At 57.6% G+C, this 18291-nt stretch overlaps 1 long non-coding RNA gene across 1 annotated transcript in view; it reads right to left on the reverse strand.

The window, feature by feature from the left end:
• Nucleotides 1-18291, reverse strand: part of LOC140405527 (uncharacterized) — a 92661-nt gene that overhangs the window by 69010 nt on the left and 5360 nt on the right. Inside the window, exon 2 of the long non-coding RNA XR_011938629.1 lies at nt 17950-17972. This is a non-coding gene — a long non-coding RNA (uncharacterized lncRNA). The remainder of the gene's footprint in view (nt 1-17949; nt 17973-18291) is intronic.

Raw genomic sequence — 18291 nt, forward strand, 5'->3', positions numbered from 1 at the left:
GTGAGAGTCGGTGTGTGTGGAATCCGTACCTCAGTGAGAGTCAGTGTGTGGGACCCGTACCCCAGTGAGACTCCGTGTGTGTGGAACTGTATCCCAGTGAGCGTCAGTGTGTGTGGAACTATATCCCAGTGAGAGTCAGTGTGTGTGGAACCCGTATCCCAGTGAGAGCCAGTGTGTGTGGGACCCGTACCCCAGTGACAGTCAGTGTGTGTGGAACTGTATCCCAGTGAGAGTCAGTGTGTGTGGGACCCGTACCCCAGTGAGGGTCAGTGTGTGTGGAACTGTATCCCAGTGAGAGTCAGTGTGTGTGGGACCCGTACCCCAGTGAGAGTCAGTGTGTGTGGGACCCGTATCCCAGTGAGAGTCAGTGTGTGTGGGACCCGTACCCCAGTGAGGGTCAGTGTGTGTGGGACCCGTATCCCAGTGAGAGTCAGTGTGGTGGGACCCGTGCCCCAGTGAGGGTCAGTGTGTGTGGGACCCGTATCCCAGTGAGAGTCAGTGTGTGTGGAACCCGTACCCCAGTGAGAGTCAGTGTGTGTGGGACCCGTACCCCAGTGAGAGTCAGTGTGTGTGGAACTGTATCCCAGTGAGAGTCAGTGTGTGTGGGACCCGTACCCCAGTGAGAGTTAGTGTGTGTGGGACCCGTATCCCAGTGAGAGTCAGTGTGTGTGGGACCCGTACCCCAGTGAGGGTCAGTGTGTGTGGGACCCGTATCCCAGTGAGAGTCAGTGTGTGTGGGACCCGTGCCCCAGTGAGGGTCAGTGTGTGTGGGACCCGTATCCCAGTGAGAGTCAGTGTGTGTGGAACCCGTACCCCAGTGAGAGTCAGTGTGTGTGGGACCCGTACCCCAGTGAGAGTCAGTGTGTGTGGGACCCGTACCCCAGTGAGGGTCAGTGTGTGTGGGACCCGTATCCCAGTGAGAGTCAGTGTGTGTGGAACCCGTACCCCGCTGAGAGTCAGTGTGTGCGGGACCCGTACCCCAGTGAGAGTCAGTGTGTGTGGGACCCGTACCCCAGTGAGAGTCAGTGTGTGTGGAACCCGTACCCCAGTGAGAGTCAGTGTGTGTGGGACCCGTACCCCAGTGAGAATCAGTATGTGTGGAACCCGTACCCCAGTGAGAGTCAGTGTGTGTGGGACCCGTACCCCAGTTAGAGTCAGTGTGTGTGGGACCCGTACCCCAGTGAGAGTCAGTGTGTGGGGGACCCGTACCCTAGTGGGGGTCAGTGTGTGTGGGACCCGTACCCCAGTGAGAGTCAGTGTGTGTGGAACCCGTACCCCAGTGAGAGTCAGTGTGTGTGGGACCCGTACCCCAGTGAGAGTCAGTGTGTGTGTAACCCGTACCCCAGTGAGTCAGTGTGTGTGGGACCCGTACCCCAGTGAGAGTCAGTGTGTGTGGAACCCGTACACCAGTGAGTCAGTGTGTGTGGGACCCGTACCCCAGTGAGAGTCAGTGTGTGTGGAACCCGTACCCCAGTGAGAGTCAGTGTGTGTGGAACCGATATCCCAGTGAGAGTCGGTGTGTGTGGAATCCGTACCTCAGTGAGAGTCAGTGTGTGGGACCCGTACCCCAGTGAGACTCCGTGTGTGTGGAACTGTATCCCAGTGAGCGTCAGTGTGTGTGGAACTATATCCCAGTGAGAGTCAGTGTGTGTGGAACCCGTATCCCAGTGAGAGCCAGTGTGTGTGGGACCCGTACCCCAGTGACAGTCAGTGTGTGTGGAACTGTATCCCAGTGAGAGTCAGTGTGTGTGGGACCCGTATCCCAGTGAGAGTCAGTGTGTGTGGGACCCGTACCCCAGTGAGAGTCAGTGTGTGTGGGACCCGTACCCCAGTGAGGGTCAGTGTGTGTGGGACCCGAATCCCAGTGAGAGTCAGTGTGTGTGGAACCCGTACCCCGCTGAGAGTCAGTGTGTGTGGGACCCGTACCCCAGTGAGAGTCAGTGTGTGTGGGACCCATACCCCAGTGAGAGTCAGTGTGTGTGGAACCCGTACCCCAGTGAGAGTCAGTGTGTGTGGAACCCGTACCCCAGTGAGAGTCAGTGTGTGTGGAACCCGTACCCCAGTGAGAGTCAGTGTGTGTGGAACCCGTACCCCAGGGAGAGTCAGTGTGTGTGGGACCCGTACCCCAGTGAGAGTCAGTGTGTGTGGGAACCCTTACCCCAGTGAGAGTCAGTGTGTGGGGGACCCGTACCCCAGTGAGAGTCAGTGTGTGTGGGACCCGTACCCCAGTGAGAGTCAGTGTGTGTGGGACCCGTACCCCAGTGAGAGTCAGTGTGTGTGGAACCCGTACCCCAGTGAGAGTCAGTGTGTGTGGAACCCGTACCCCAGTGAGAGTCAGTGTGTGTGGGACCCGTACGCCAGTGAGAGTCAGTGTGTGTGGGACCCATACCCCAGTGAGAGTCAGTGTGTGTGGGACCCGTACGCCAGTGAGAGTCAGTGTGTGTGGGACCCGTATCCCAGTGAGAGTCAGTGTGTGTGGGACCCGTACCCCAGTGAGAGTCAGTGTGTGTGGAACCCGTACCCCAGTGAGAGTCAGTGTGTGTGGAACCCGTACCCCAGTGAGAGTCAGTGTGTGTGGGACCCGTACGCCAGTGAGAGTCAGTGTGTGTGGGACCCGTACCCCAGTGAGAGTCAGTGTGTGTGGGACCCGTACGCCAGTGAGAGTCAGTGTGTGTGGGACCCGTATCCCAGTGAGAGTCAGTGTGTGTGGGACCCGTACCCCAGTGAGAGTCAGTGTGTGCGGGACCCGTACCCCAGTTAGAGTCAGTGTGTGTGGAACCCGTACCCCAGTGAGAGTCAGTGTGTGTGGAACCCGTACCCCAGTGAGAGTCAGTGTGTGTGGGACCCGTACGCCAGTGAGGGTCAGTGTGCGTGGGACCCCTATCCCGGTGAGAGTCAGTGTGTGTGGAACCTGTACCCCAGTGAGAATCAGTGTGTGTGGGATCCGTACCCCAGTTAGAGTCAGTGTGTGTGGGACCCGTACCCCAGTGAGAGTCAGTGTGTGGGGGACCCGTACCCTAGTGGGGGTCAGTGTGTGTGGGACCCGTACCCCAGTGAGAGTCAGTGTGTGTGGAACCCGTACCCCAGTGAGAGTCAGTGTGTGTGGGACCTGTACCCCAGTGGGGGTCAGTGCGTGTGGGACCCGTACCCCAGTGAGAGTCAGTGTGTGTGGGACCCGTACCCCAGTGAGAGTCAGTGTATGTGTAACCCGTACCCCAGTGAGTCAGTGTGTGTGGGACCCGTACCCCAGTGAGAGTCAGTGTGTGTGGAACCCGTACACCAGTGAGTCAGTGTGTGTGGGATCCGTACCCCAGTGAGAGTCAGTGTGTGTGGGACCCGTATCCCAGTGAGAGTCAGTGTGTGGGACCCGTACCCCAGTGAGGCTCCGTGTGTGTGGAACTGTATCCCAGTGAGCGTCAGTGTGTGTGTAACTATATCCCAGTGAGAGTCAGTGTGTGTGGAACCCGTATCCCAGTGAGAGCCAGTGTGTGTGGGGCCCGTACCCCAGTGACAGTCAGTGTGTGTGGAACAGTATCCCAGTGAGAGTCAGTGTGTGTGGGACCCGTATGCCAGTGAGAGTCAGTGTGTGTGGGACCCGTATCCCAGTGAGAGTCAGTGTGTGTGGGACCCGTATCCCAGTGAGAGTCAGTGTGTGTGGGACCCGTATCCCAGTGAGAGTCAGTGTGTGTGGGACCCGTATCCCAGTGAGAGTCAGTGTGCGTGGGACCCGTATCCCAGTGAGAGTCAGTGTGCGTGGGACCCGTATCCCAGTGAGAGTCAGTGTGCGTGGGACCCGTATCCCAGTGAGAGTCAGTGTGCGTGGGACCCGTATCCCAGTGAGAGTCAGTGTGTGTGGGACCCGTATCCCAGTGAGAGTCAGTGTGTGTGGGACCCGTATCCCAGTGAGAGTCAGTGTGTGTGGGACCCGTATCCCAGTGAGAGTCAGTGTGTGTGGGACCCGTATCCCAGTGAGAGTCAGTGTGTGTGGGACCCGTATCCCAGTGAGAGTCAGTGTGTGTGGGACCCGTATCCCAGTGAGAGTCAGTGTGTGTGGGACCCGTATCCCAGTGAGAGTCAGTGTGTGTGGGACCCGTATCCCAGTGAGAGTCAGTGTGTGTGGGACCCGTATCCCAGTGAGAGTCAGTGTGCGTGGGACCCGTATCCCAGTGAGAGTCAGTGTGCGTGGGACCCGTATCCCAGTGAGAGTCAGTGTGCGTGGGACCCGTATCCCAGTGAGAGTCAGTGTGCGTGGGACCCGTATCCCAGTGAGAGTCAGTGTGTGTGGGACCCGTATCCCAGTGAGAGTCAGTGTGTGTGGGACCCGTATCCCAGTGAGAGTCAGTGTGTGTGGGACCCGTATCCCAGTGAGAGTCAGTGTGTGTGGGACCCGTATCCCAGTGAGAGTCAGTGTGTGTGGGACCCGTATCCCAGTGAGAGTCAGTGTGTGTGGGACCCGTATCCCAGTGAGAGTCAGTGTGTGTGGGACCCGTATCCCAGTGAGAGTCAGTGTGTGTGGGACCCGTATCCCAGTGAGAGTCAGTGTGTGTGGGACCCGTATCCCAGTGAGAGTCAGTGTGTGTGGGACCCGTATCCCAGTGAGAGTCAGTGTGTGTGGGACCCGTACCCCAGTGAGAGTCAGTGTGTGTGGGACCCGTACCCCAGTGAGGGTCAGTGTGTGTGGGACCCGTATCCCAGTGAGAGTCAGTGTGTGTGGAACCCGTACCCCGCTGAGAGTCAGTGTGTGCGGGACCCGTACCCCAGTGAGAGTCAGTGTGTGTGGGACCCGTACCCCAGTGAGAGTCAGTGTGTGTGGAACCCGTACCCCAGTGAGAGTCAGTGTGTGTGGGACCCGTACCCCAGTGAGAATCAGTATGTGTGGAACCCGTACCCCAGTGAGAGTCAGTGTGTGTGGGACCCGTACCCCAGTTAGAGTCAGTGTGTGTGGGACCCGTACCCCAGTGAGAGTCAGTGTGTGGGGGACCCGTACCCTAGTGGGGGTCAGTGTGTGTGGGACCCGTACCCCAGTGAGAGTCAGTGTGTGTGGAACCCGTACCCCAGTGAGAGTCAGTGTGTGTGGGACCCGTACCCCAGTGAGAGTCAGTGTGTGTGTAACCCGTACCCCAGTGAGTCAGTGTGTGTGGGACCCGTACCCCAGTGAGAGTCAGTGTGTGTGGAACCCGTACACCAGTGAGTCAGTGTGTGTGGGACCCGTACCCCAGTGAGAGTCAGTGTGTGTGGAACCCGTACCCCAGTGAGAGTCAGTGTGTGTGGAACCGATATCCCAGTGAGAGTCGGTGTGTGTGGAATCCGTACCTCAGTGAGAGTCAGTGTGTGGGACCCGTACCCCAGTGAGACTCCGTGTGTGTGGAACTGTATCCCAGTGAGCGTCAGTGTGTGTGGAACTATATCCCAGTGAGAGTCAGTGTGTGTGGAACCCGTATCCCAGTGAGAGCCAGTGTGTGTGGGACCCGTACCCCAGTGACAGTCAGTGTGTGTGGAACTGTATCCCAGTGAGAGTCAGTGTGTGTGGGACCCGTACCCCAGTGAGGGTCAGTGTGTGTGGAACTGTATCCCAGTGAGAGTCAGTGTGTGTGGGACCCGTACCCCAGTGAGAGTCAGTGTGTGTGGGACCCGTATCCCAGTGAGAGTCAGTGTGTGTGGGACCCGTACCCCAGTGAGGGTCAGTGTGTGTGGGACCCGTATCCCAGTGAGAGTCAGTGTGGTGGGACCCGTGCCCCAGTGAGGGTCAGTGTGTGTGGGACCCGTATCCCAGTGAGAGTCAGTGTGTGTGGAACCCGTACCCCAGTGAGAGTCAGTGTGTGTGGGACCCGTACCCCAGTGAGAGTCAGTGTGTGTGGAACTGTATCCCAGTGAGAGTCAGTGTGTGTGGGACCCGTACCCCAGTGAGAGTTAGTGTGTGTGGGACCCGTATCCCAGTGAGAGTCAGTGTGTGTGGGACCCGTACCCCAGTGAGGGTCAGTGTGTGTGGGACCCGTATCCCAGTGAGAGTCAGTGTGTGTGGGACCCGTGCCCCAGTGAGGGTCAGTGTGTGTGGGACCCGTATCCCAGTGAGAGTCAGTGTGTGTGGAACCCGTACCCCAGTGAGAGTCAGTGTGTGTGGGACCCGTACCCCAGTGAGAGTCAGTGTGTGTGGGACCCGTACCCCAGTGAGGGTCAGTGTGTGTGGGACCCGTATCCCAGTGAGAGTCAGTGTGTGTGGAACCCGTACCCCGCTGAGAGTCAGTGTGTGCGGGACCCGTACCCCAGTGAGAGTCAGTGTGTGTGGGACCCGTACCCCAGTGAGAGTCAGTGTGTGTGGAACCCGTACCCCAGTGAGAGTCAGTGTGTGTGGGACCCGTACCCCAGTGAGAATCAGTATGTGTGGAACCCGTACCCCAGTGAGAGTCAGTGTGTGTGGGACCCGTACCCCAGTTAGAGTCAGTGTGTGTGGGACCCGTACCCCAGTGAGAGTCAGTGTGTGGGGGACCCGTACCCTAGTGGGGGTCAGTGTGTGTGGGACCCGTACCCCAGTGAGAGTCAGTGTGTGTGGAACCCGTACCCCAGTGAGAGTCAGTGTGTGTGGGACCCGTACCCCAGTGAGAGTCAGTGTGTGTGTAACCCGTACCCCAGTGAGTCAGTGTGTGTGGGACCCGTACCCCAGTGAGAGTCAGTGTGTGTGGAACCCGTACACCAGTGAGTCAGTGTGTGTGGGACCCGTACCCCAGTGAGAGTCAGTGTGTGTGGAACCCGTACCCCAGTGAGAGTCAGTGTGTGTGGAACCGATATCCCAGTGAGAGTCGGTGTGTGTGGAATCCGTACCTCAGTGAGAGTCAGTGTGTGGGACCCGTACCCCAGTGAGACTCCGTGTGTGTGGAACTGTATCCCAGTGAGCGTCAGTGTGTGTGGAACTATATCCCAGTGAGAGTCAGTGTGTGTGGAACCCGTATCCCAGTGAGAGCCAGTGTGTGTGGGACCCGTACCCCAGTGACAGTCAGTGTGTGTGGAACTGTATCCCAGTGAGAGTCAGTGTGTGTGGGACCCGTATCCCAGTGAGAGTCAGTGTGTGTGGGACCCGTACCCCAGTGAGAGTCAGTGTGTGTGGGACCCGTACCCCAGTGAGGGTCAGTGTGTGTGGGACCCGAATCCCAGTGAGAGTCAGTGTGTGTGGAACCCGTACCCCGCTGAGAGTCAGTGTGTGTGGGACCCGTACCCCAGTGAGAGTCAGTGTGTGTGGGACCCATACCCCAGTGAGAGTCAGTGTGTGTGGAACCCGTACCCCAGTGAGAGTCAGTGTGTGTGGAACCCGTACCCCAGTGAGAGTCAGTGTGTGTGGAACCCGTACCCCAGTGAGAGTCAGTGTGTGTGGAACCCGTACCCCAGGGAGAGTCAGTGTGTGTGGGACCCGTACCCCAGTGAGAGTCAGTGTGTGTGGGAACCCTTACCCCAGTGAGAGTCAGTGTGTGGGGGACCCGTACCCCAGTGAGAGTCAGTGTGTGTGGGACCCGTACCCCAGTGAGAGTCAGTGTGTGTGGGACCCGTACCCCAGTGAGAGTCAGTGTGTGTGGAACCCGTACCCCAGTGAGAGTCAGTGTGTGTGGAACCCGTACCCCAGTGAGAGTCAGTGTGTGTGGGACCCGTACGCCAGTGAGAGTCAGTGTGTGTGGGACCCATACCCCAGTGAGAGTCAGTGTGTGTGGGACCCGTACGCCAGTGAGAGTCAGTGTGTGTGGGACCCGTATCCCAGTGAGAGTCAGTGTGTGTGGGACCCGTACCCCAGTGAGAGTCAGTGTGTGTGGAACCCGTACCCCAGTGAGAGTCAGTGTGTGTGGAACCCGTACCCCAGTGAGAGTCAGTGTGTGTGGGACCCGTACGCCAGTGAGAGTCAGTGTGTGTGGGACCCGTACCCCAGTGAGAGTCAGTGTGTGTGGGACCCGTACGCCAGTGAGAGTCAGTGTGTGTGGGACCCGTATCCCAGTGAGAGTCAGTGTGTGTGGGACCCGTACCCCAGTGAGAGTCAGTGTGTGCGGGACCCGTACCCCAGTTAGAGTCAGTGTGTGTGGAACCCGTACCCCAGTGAGAGTCAGTGTGTGTGGAACCCGTACCCCAGTGAGAGTCAGTGTGTGTGGGACCCGTACGCCAGTGAGGGTCAGTGTGCGTGGGACCCCTATCCCGGTGAGAGTCAGTGTGTGTGGAACCTGTACCCCAGTGAGAATCAGTGTGTGTGGGATCCGTACCCCAGTTAGAGTCAGTGTGTGTGGGACCCGTACCCCAGTGAGAGTCAGTGTGTGGGGGACCCGTACCCTAGTGGGGGTCAGTGTGTGTGGGACCCGTACCCCAGTGAGAGTCAGTGTGTGTGGAACCCGTACCCCAGTGAGAGTCAGTGTGTGTGGGACCTGTACCCCAGTGGGGGTCAGTGCGTGTGGGACCCGTACCCCAGTGAGAGTCAGTGTGTGTGGGACCCGTACCCCAGTGAGAGTCAGTGTATGTGTAACCCGTACCCCAGTGAGTCAGTGTGTGTGGGACCCGTACCCCAGTGAGAGTCAGTGTGTGTGGAACCCGTACACCAGTGAGTCAGTGTGTGTGGGATCCGTACCCCAGTGAGAGTCAGTGTGTGTGGGACCCGTATCCCAGTGAGAGTCAGTGTGTGGGACCCGTACCCCAGTGAGGCTCCGTGTGTGTGGAACTGTATCCCAGTGAGCGTCAGTGTGTGTGTAACTATATCCCAGTGAGAGTCAGTGTGTGTGGAACCCGTATCCCAGTGAGAGCCAGTGTGTGTGGGGCCCGTACCCCAGTGACAGTCAGTGTGTGTGGAACAGTATCCCAGTGAGAGTCAGTGTGTGTGGGACCCGTATGCCAGTGAGAGTCAGTGTGTGTGGGACCCGTATCCCAGTGAGAGTCAGTGTGTGTGGGACCCGTATCCCAGTGAGAGTCAGTGTGTGTGGGACCCGTATCCCAGTGAGAGTCAGTGTGTGTGGGACCCGTATCCCAGTGAGAGTCAGTGTGCGTGGGACCCGTATCCCAGTGAGAGTCAGTGTGCGTGGGACCCGTATCCCAGTGAGAGTCAGTGTGCGTGGGACCCGTATCCCAGTGAGAGTCAGTGTGCGTGGGACCCGTATCCCAGTGAGAGTCAGTGTGTGTGGGACCCGTATCCCAGTGAGAGTCAGTGTGTGTGGGACCCGTATCCCAGTGAGAGTCAGTGTGTGTGGGACCCGTATCCCAGTGAGAGTCAGTGTGTGTGGGACCCGTATCCCAGTGAGAGTCAGTGTGTGTGGGACCCGTATCCCAGTGAGAGTCAGTGTGTGTGGGACCCGTATCCCAGTGAGAGTCAGTGTGTGTGGGACCCGTATCCCAGTGAGAGTCAGTGTGTGTGGGACCCGTATCCCAGTGAGAGTCAGTGTGTGTGGGACCCGTATCCCAGTGAGAGTCAGTGTGCGTGGGACCCGTATCCCAGTGAGAGTCAGTGTGCGTGGGACCCGTATCCCAGTGAGAGTCAGTGTGCGTGGGACCCGTATCCCAGTGAGAGTCAGTGTGCGTGGGACCCGTATCCCAGTGAGAGTCAGTGTGTGTGGGACCCGTATCCCAGTGAGAGTCAGTGTGTGTGGGACCCGTATCCCAGTGAGAGTCAGTGTGTGTGGGACCCGTATCCCAGTGAGAGTCAGTGTGTGTGGGACCCGTATCCCAGTGAGAGTCAGTGTGTGTGGGACCCGTATCCCAGTGAGAGTCAGTGTGTGTGGGACCCGTATCCCAGTGAGAGTCAGTGTGTGTGGGACCCGTATCCCAGTGAGAGTCAGTGTGTGTGGGACCCGTATCCCAGTGAGAGTCAGTGTGTGTGGGACCCGTATCCCAGTGAGAGTCAGTGTGTGTGGGACCCGTATCCCAGTGAGAGTCAGTGTGTGTGGGACCCGTATCCCAGTGAGAGTCAGTGTGTGTGGGACCCGTATCCCAGTGAGAGTCAGTGTGTGTGGGACCCGTATCCCAGTGAGAGTCAGTGTGTGTGGGACCCGTATCCCAGTGAGAGTCAGTGTGTGTGGGACCCGTATCCCAGTGAGAGTCAGTGTGTGTGGGACCCGTATCCCAGTGAGAGTCAGTGTGTGTGGGACCCGTATCCCAGTGAGAGTCAGTGTGTGTGGGACCCGTATCCCAGTGAGAGTCAGTGTGTGTGGGACCCGTATCCCAGTGAGAGTCAGTGTGTGTGGGACCCGTATCCCAGTGAGAGTCAGTGTGTGTGGGACCCGTATCCCAGTGAGAGTCAGTGTGTGTGGGACCCGTATCCCAGTGAGAGTCAGTGTGTGTGGGACCCGTATCCCAGTGAGAGTCAGTGTGTGTGGGACCCGTATCCCAGTGAGAGTCAGTGTGTGTGGGACCCGTATCCCAGTGAGAGTCAGTGTGTGTGGGACCCGTATCCCAGTGAGAGTCAGTGTGTGTGGGACCCGTATCCCAGTGAGAGTCAGTGTGTGTGGGACCCGTATCCCAGTGAGAGTCAGTGTGTGTGGGACCTGTATCCCAGTGAGAGTCAGTGTGTGTGGGACCCGTATCCCAGTGAGTGTCAGTGTGTGTGGGACCCGTATCCCAGTGAGAGTCAGTGTGTGTGGGACCCGTATCCCAGTGAGAGTCAGTGTGTGTGGGACCCGTATCCCAGTGAGAGTCAGTGTGTGTGGGACCCGTATCCCAGTGAGAGTCAGTGTGTGTGGGACCCGTATCCCAGTGAGAGTCAGTGTGTGTGGGACCCGTATCCCAGTGAGAGTCAGTGTGTGTGGGACCCGTATCCCAGTGAGAGTCAGTGTGTGTGGGACCCGTATCCCAGTGAGAGTCAGTGTGTGTGGGACCCGTATCCCAGTGAGAGTCAGTGTGTGTGGGACCCGTATCCCAGTGAGAGTCAGTGTGTGTGGGACCCGTATCCCAGGGAGAGTCAGTGTGTGTGGGACCCGTATCCCAGTGAGAGTCAGTGTGTGTGGGACCCGTATCCCAGTGAGAGTCAGTGTGTGTGGGACCCGTATCCCAGTGAGAGTCAGTGTGTGTGGGACCCGTATCCCAGTGAGAGTCAGTGTGTGTGGGACCCGTATCCCAGTGAGAGTCAGTGTGTGTGGGACCCGTATCCCAGTGAGAGTCAGTGTGTGTGGGACCCGTATCCCAGTGAGAGTCAGTGTGTGTGGGACCCGTATCCCAGTGAGAGTCAGTGTGTGTGGGACCCGTATCCCAGTGAGAGTCAGTGTGTGTGGGACCCGTATCCCAGTGAGAGTCAGTGTGTGTGGGACCCGTATCCCAGTGAGAGTCAGTGTGTGTGGGACCCGTATCCCAGTGAGAGTCAGTGTGTGTGGGACCCGTATCCCAGTGAGAGTCAGTGTGTGTGGGACCCGTATCCCAGTGAGAGTCAGTGTGTGTGGGACCCGTATCCCAGTGAGAGTCAGTGTGTGTGGGACCCGTATCCCAGTGAGAGTCAGTGTGTGTGGGACCCGTATCCCAGTGAGAGTCAGTGTGTGTGGGACCCGTATCCCAGTGAGAGTCAGTGTGTGTGGGACCCGTATCCCAGTGAGTGTCAGTGTGTGTGGGACCCGTATCCCAGTGAGAGTCAGTGTGTGTGGGACCCGTATCCCAGTGAGTGTCAGTGTGTGTGGGACCCGTATCCCAGTGAGTGTCAGTGTGTGTGGGACCCGTATCCCAGTGAGTGTCAGTGTGTGTGGGACCCGTACCCCAGTGAGAGTCAGTGTGTGTGGAACCCGTACCCCAGTGAGAGTCAGTGTGTGTGGGACCCGTACCCCAGTGAGAATCAGTATGTGTGGAACCCGTACCCCAGTGAGAGTCAGTGTGTGTGGGACCCGTACCCCAGTTAGAGTCAGTGTGTGTGGGACCCGTACCCCAGTGAGAGTCAGTGTGTGGGGGACCCGTACCCTAGTGGGGGTCAGTGTGTGTGGGACCCGTACCCCAGTGAGAGTCAGTGTGTGTGGAACCCGTACCCCAGTGAGAGTCAGTGTGTGTGGGACCCGTACCCCAGTGAGAGTCAGTGTGTGTGTAACCCGTACCCCAGTGAGTCAGTGTGTGTGGGACCCGTACCCCAGTGAGAGTCAGTGTGTGTGGAACCCGTACACCAGTGAGTCAGTGTGTGTGGGACCCGTACCCCAGTGAGAGTCAGTGTGTGTGGAACCCGTACCCCAGTGAGAGTCAGTGTGTGTGGAACCGATATCCCAGTGAGAGTCGGTGTGTGTGGAATCCGTACCTCAGTGAGAGTCAGTGTGTGGGACCCGTACCCCAGTGAGACTCCGTGTGTGTGGAACTGTATCCCAGTGAGCGTCAGTGTGTGTGGAACTATATCCCAGTGAGAGTCAGTGTGTGTGGAACCCGTATCCCAGTGAGAGCCAGTGTGTGTGGGACCCGTACCCCAGTGACAGTCAGTGTGTGTGGAACTGTATCCCAGTGAGAGTCAGTGTGTGTGGGACCCGTATCCCAGTGAGAGTCAGTGTGTGTGGGACCCGTACCCCAGTGAGAGTCAGTGTGTGTGGGACCCGTACCCCAGTGAGGGTCAGTGTGTGTGGGACCCGTATCCCAGTGAGAGTCAGTGTGTGTGGAACCCGTACCCCGCTGAGAGTCAGTGTGTGTGGGACCCGTACCCCAGTGAGAGTCAGTGTGTGTGGGACCCATACCCCAGTGAGAGTCAGTGTGTGTGGAACCCGTACCCCAGTGAGAGTCAGTGTGTGTGGAACCCGTACCCCAGTGAGAGTCAGTGTGTGTGGAACCCGTACCCCAGTGAGAGTCAGTGTGTGTGGAACCCGTACCCCAGGGAGAGTCAGTGTGTGTGGGACCCGTACCCCAGTGAGAGTCAGTGTGTGTGGGAACCCTTAGCCCAGTGAGAGTCAGTGTGTGGGGGACCCGTACCCCAGTGAGAGTCAGTGTGTGTGGGACCCGTACCCCAGTGAGAGTCAGTGTGTGTGGGACCCGTACCCCAGTGAGAGTCAGTGTGTGTGGAACCCGTACCCCAGTGAGAGTCAGTGTGTGTGGAACCCGTACCCCAGTGAGAGTCAGTGTGTGTGGGACCCGTACGCCAGTGAGAGTCAGTGTGTGTGGGACCCATACCCCAGTGAGAGTCAGTGTGTGTGGGACCCGTACGCCAGTGAGAGTCAGTGTGTGTGGGACCCGTATCCCAGTGAGAGTCAGTGTGTGTGGGACCCGTACCCCAGTGAGAGTCAGTGTGTGTGGAACCCGTACCCCAGTGAGAGTCAGTGTGTGTGGAACCCGTACCCCAGTGAGAGTCAGTGTGTGTGGGACCCGTACGCCAGTGAGAGTCAGTGTGTGTGGGACCCGTACCCCAGTGAGAGTCAGTGTGTGTGGGACCCGTACGCCAGTGAGAGTCAGTGTGTGTGGGACCCGTATCCCAGTGAGAGTCAGTGTGTGTGGGACCCGTACCCCAGTGAGAGTCAGTGTGTGCGGGACCCGTACCCCAGTTAGAGTCAGTGTGTGTGGAACCCGTACCCCAGTGAGAGTCAGTGTGTGTGGAACCCGTACCCCAGTGAGAGTCAGTGTGTGTGGGACCCGTACGCCAGTGAGGGTCAGTGTGCGTGGGACCCCTATCCCGGTGAGAGTCAGTGTGTGTGGAACCCGTACCCCAGTGAGAGTCAGTGTGTGTGGGATCCGTACCCCAGTTAGAGTCAGTGTGTGTGGGACCCGTACCCCAGTGAGAGTCAGTGTGTGGGGGACCCGTACCCTAGTGGGGGTCAGTGTGTGTGGGACCCGTACCCCAGTGAGAGTCAGTGTGTGTGGAACCCGTACCCCAGTGAGAGTCAGTGTGTGTGGGACCTGTACCCCAGTGGGGGTCAGTGCGTGTGGGACCCGTACCCCAGTGAGAGTCAGTGTGTGTGGGACCCGTACCCCAGTGAGAGTCAGTGTATGTGTAACCCGTACCCCAGTGAGTCAGTGTGTGTGGGACCCGTACCCCAGTGAGAGTCAGTGTGTGTGGAACCTGTACACCAGTGAGTCAGTGTGTGTGGTATCCGTACCCCAGTGAGAGTCAGTGTGTGTGGGACCCGTATCCCAGTGAGAGTCAGTGTGTGGGACCCGTACCCCAGTGAGGCTCCGTGTGTGTGGAACTGTATCCCAGTGAGCGTCAGTGTGTGTGTAACTATATCCCAGTGAGAGTCAGTGTGTGTGGAACCCGTATCCCAGTGAGAGCCAGTGTGTGTGGGGCCCGTACCCCAGTGACAGTCAGTGTGTGTGGAACAGTATCCCAGTGAGAGTCAGTGTGTGTGGGACCCGTATGCCAGTGAGAGTCAGTGTGTGTGGGACCCGTATCCCAGTGAGAGTCAGTGTGTGTGGGACCCGTATCCCAGTGAGAGTCAGTGTGTGTGGGACCCGTATCCCAGTGAGAGTCAGTGTGTGTGGGACCCGTATCCCAGTGAGAGTCAGTGTGCGTGGGACCCGTATCCCAGTGAGAGTCAGTGTGCGTGGGACCCGTATCCCAGTGAGAGTCAGTGTGCGTGGGACCCGTATCCCAGTGAGAGTCAGTGTGCGTGGGACCCGTATCCCAGTGAGAGTCAGTGTGTGTGGGACCCGTATCCCAGTGAGAGTCAGTGTGTGTGGGACCCGTATCCCAGTGAGAGTCAGTGTGTGTGGGACCCGTATCCCAGTGAGAGTCAGTGTGTGTGGGACCCGTATCCCAGTGAGAGTCAGTGTGTGTGGGACCCGTATCCCAGTGAGAGTCAGTGTGTGTGGGACCCGTATCCCAGTGAGAGTCAGTGTGTGTGGGACCCGTATCCCAGTGAGAGTCAGTGTGTGTGGGACCCGTATCCCAGTGAGAGTCAGTGTGTGTGGGACCCGTATCCCAGTGAGAGTCAGTGTGCGTGGGACCCGTATCCCAGTGAGAGTCAGTGTGCGTGGGACCCGTATCCCAGTGAGAGTCAGTGTGCGTGGGACCCGTATCCCAGTGAGAGTCAGTGTGTGTGGGACCCGTATCCCAGTGAGAGTCAGTGTGTGTGGGACCCGTATCCCAGTGAGAGTCAGTGTGTGTGGGACCCGTATCCCAGTGAGAGTCAGTGTGTGTGGGACCCGTATCCCAGTGAGAGTCAGTGTGTGTGGGACCCGTATCCCAGTGAGAGTCAGTGTGTGTGGGACCCGTATCCCAGTGAGAGTCAGTGTGTGTGGGACCCGTATCCCAGTGAGAGTCAGTGTGTGTGGGACCCGTATCCCAGTGAGAGTCAGTGTGTGTGGGACCCGTATCCCAGTGAGAGTCAGTGTGTGTGGGACCCGTATCCCAGTGAGAGTCAGTGTGTGTGGGACCCGTATCCCAGTGAGAGTCAGTGTGTGTGGGACCCGTATCCCAGTGAGAGTCAGTGTGTGTGGGACCCGTATCCCAGTGAGAGTCAGTGTGTGTGGGACCCGTATCCCAGTGAGAGTCAGTGTGTGTGGGACCCGTATCCCAGTGAGAGTCAGTGTGTGTGGGACCCGTATCCCAGTGAGAGTCAGTGTGTGTGGGACCCGTATCCCAGTGAGAGTCAGTGTGTGTGGGACCCGTATCCCAGTGAGAGTCAGTGTGTGTGGGACCCGTATCCCAGTGAGAGTCAGTGTGTGTGGGACCCGTATCCCAGTGAGAGTCAGTGTGTGTGGGACCCGTATCCCAGTGAGAGTCAGTGTGTGTGGGACCCGTATCCCAGTGAGAGTCAGTGTGTGTGGGACCCGTATCCCAGTGAGAGTCAGTGTGTGTGGGACCCGTATCCCAGTGAGAGTCAGTGTGTGTGGGACCCGTATCCCAGTGAGAGTCAGTGTGTGTGGGACCCGTATCCCAGTGAGAGTCAGTGTGTGTGGGACCCGTATCCCAGTGAGAGTCAGTGTGTGTGGGACCCGTATCCCAGTGAGAGTCAGTGTGTGTGGGACCCGTATCCCAGTGAGAGTCAGTGTGTGTGGGACCTGTATCCCAGTGAGAGTCAGTGTGTGTGGGACCCGTATCCCAGTGAGTGTCAGTGTGTGTGGGACCCGTATCCCAGTGAGAGTCAGTGTGTGTGGGACCCGTATCCCAGTGAGAGTCAGTGTGTGTGGGACCCGTATCCCAGTGAGAGTCAGTGTGTGTGGGACCCGTATCCCAGTGAGAGTCAGTGTGTGTGGGACCCGTATCCCAGTGAGAGTCAGTGTGTGTGGGACCCGTATCCCAGTGAGAGTCAGTGTGTGTGGGACCCGTATCCCAGTGAGAGTCAGTGTGTGTGGGACCCGTATCCCAGTGAGAGTCAGTGTGTGTGGGACCCGTATCCCAGTGAGAGTCAGTGTGTGTGGGACCCGTATCCCAGTGAGAGTCAGTGTGTGTGGGACCCGTATCCCAGTGAGAGTCAGTGTGTGTGGGACCCGTATCCCAGTGAGAGTCAGTGTGTGTGGGACCCGTATCCCAGTGAGAGTCAGTGTGTGTGGGACCCGTATCCCAGTGAGAGTCAGTGTGTGTGGGACCCGTATCCCAGTGAGAGTCAGTGTGTGTGGGACCCGTATCCCAGTGAGAGTCAGTGTGTGTGGGACCCGTATCCCAGTGAGAGTCAGTGTGTGTGGGACCCGTATCCCAGTGAGAGTCAGTGTGTGTGGGACCCGTATCCCAGTGAGAGTCAGTGTGTGTGGGACCCGTATCCCAGTGAGAGTCAGTGTGTGTGGGACCCGTATCCCAGTGAGAGTCAGTGTGTGTGGGACCCGTATCCCAGTGAGAGTCAGTGTGTGTGGGACCCGTATCCCAGTGAGAGTCAGTGTGTGTGGGACCCGTATCCCAGTGAGAGTCAGTGTGTGTGGGACCCGTATCCCAGTGAGAGTCAGTGTGTGTGGGACCCGTATCCCAGTGAGAGTCAGTGTGTGTGGGACCCGTATCCCAGTGAGAGTCAGTGTGTGTGGGACCCGTATCCCAGTGAGAGTCAGTGTGTGTGGGACCCGTATCCCAGTGAGAGTCAGTGTGTGTGGGACCCGTATCCCAGTGAGTGTCAGTGTGTGTGGGACCCGTATCCCAGTGAGAGTCAGTGTGTGTGGGACCCGTATCCCAGTGAGTGTCAGTGTGTGTGGGAACCGTATCCCAGTGAGTGTCAGTGTGTGTGGGACCCGTATCCCAGTGAGTGTCAGTGTGTGTGGGACCCGTACCCCAGTGAGTGTCAGTGTGTGTGGGACCCGTACCCCAGTGAGTGTCAGTGTGTGTGGGACCCGTACCCCAGTGAGTGTCAGTGTGTGTGGGACCCGTACCCCAGTGAGTGTCAGTGTGTGTGGGACCCGTACCCCAGTGAGTGCCAGTGTGTGTGTGGGACCCGTACCCCAGTGAGTGCCAGTGTGTGTGGGACCCGTACCCCAGTGAGTGCCAGTGTGTGTGGGACCCGTACCCCAGTGAGAGCCAGTGTGTGTGGGACCCGTACCCCAGTGAGAGCCAGTGTGTGTGGGATCTGTACCCAAGTCTGCCAACTTCGAAATGTCCCTGTTATCCCCACTCTTCTGCTTCCTAGCCTTGAACCAATCCTCTTTCCATCCTAATATGTCAGCATCAACCCCATGAACACTTATCTTGTGTATTAACCATTTGTGCGTCACCTTAGTGATGGCCTTTGGAAATCTAGGTATACCACATCGTCTGGTTCTCCTTTATCTACCCTAACTGGTTACATCCTCAAAAAACGTGAATAAAATTGTCAAACAGGATTTCCCTTTAGTTAAACCATGTTGACTTGTTCTAATCAAACGATGCTTTTGCTAAGTGCATTGTTAAGACTTCCCAAATTGCCGATTCCAGCATTTTCCCATTCACTGATGTCAGGATAACTGGCCTGTATGGTTTCCAATTTTCTCTGTCCCTTCTTTCTTGAATTAGATTTGCTGTTCCAGATTGAAGGGAATATTGCAAAACATTCCGATTCAAAAGCGCCACGTGATGTTCTGCTTTCTGTCACTGACCTAACTGAAGTCGGGGGGGAGGGGGAGGGGAGGGTGCTCCATCTAATTAGCTTGGTTGAGACGTACCTGCGCATCCGCTTCTTTCGCCACTGCAAGGAAAAGGAGAGATTAAGTAATTGTGTATTGAAAGCATTCCTTCCCCATCATCACCATCCCAGCTCTGACACCAAAAATTCTGTATCTAGTACCTCAAAAACGTTACATGGCCATGCCACACTGAGCACAGAATTATAGACACACACATCATCATTCTTGTCCCAGTGCTCATCAACAAGAATAAATGCTCACTGTCCCCAAATCTACATTACATTGGTACTGCTCAAAACCCAGGGCTGAGGTAGACACTCACTATTCTGACAATACAGTGCTCTAAACTACGAAGTTCTGCCAATGCCAGGTTGGGGCACA

The sequence above is a fragment of the Scyliorhinus torazame genome, chromosome X (genome assembly GCF_047496885.1).
Source record: "Scyliorhinus torazame isolate Kashiwa2021f chromosome X, sScyTor2.1, whole genome shotgun sequence".
NCBI classification, from domain to species: Eukaryota; Metazoa; Chordata; class Chondrichthyes; order Carcharhiniformes; family Scyliorhinidae; genus Scyliorhinus; species Scyliorhinus torazame.